Source organism: Colobus angolensis, unplaced genomic scaffold, assembly GCF_000951035.1.
Source record: "Colobus angolensis palliatus isolate OR3802 unplaced genomic scaffold, Cang.pa_1.0 Scaffold66, whole genome shotgun sequence".
NCBI lineage: Eukaryota > Metazoa > Chordata > Mammalia > Primates > Cercopithecidae > Colobus > Colobus angolensis.
Window position 1 is genome coordinate 942,599 of NW_012120265.1, and position 716 is coordinate 943,314.

Genomic DNA, 716 nt, shown 5'->3' on the forward strand with positions numbered 1-716 from the left:
CGAGGCCAGGTGAGTTCCAGGCGGCCTCGGGTTGGCGACTCGAGCTCGAGGCCTGCCTTTGGGGGCTGCACAGAAGAGGGACAGAGCTGAGGGCTGATGGGGGACGCGACGGCAGGGGTCGAGGGGGCGGGAACGAGCCTTGGGGTCTTGGAGAGGTTGCTAGGGATGAGGTGGAAGCGAGATGGTGAAGGAGAAAGTGGATGGAGCTGGAGCTGGTGAGGGAGTTCGCGGACGTGGGGGGGTGAGTCTTGTGGCTTTGAGCAGCTTCTCTGAAGAGGACGTGGCTTAAGTGGTAATTGGGGGGTCGCAGGAAACGGCGTTGTGGGGAGGCAAGGAGGCGGGAACGAGAGGCCCAGGCTGGGGGAGTGGGCAAGGCCAGTGGCGGGACAGCCGGGGTGCGGTTGGGGGGAAGGGGTGTGAGACCGACCTGGGGACGTCTGCCCGCGCGATTGAAGGAAGGGTATCTGAGAAGAGGGCGGCGCCTGGCCCCCAGTGGGCGCTCAGTAAGTGCGGGGGGTTCTGAACTAACTGATGCGGCAGCCGGCTATTGGGAAGCGGGGAAATGGGAGCTGAAAGGGAAGTAAACGGAGTAGAAGTCATGGTAAGAACTAAGGGTAGGCTTAGGGAGGGAGGGCCAGGAGAGGAGGGAAGAGAAGGAAGGGGTTAGAATGGCCCCGTGCAGATAGATGTTGAGGTGCAGCACCTGGAGATTCCGT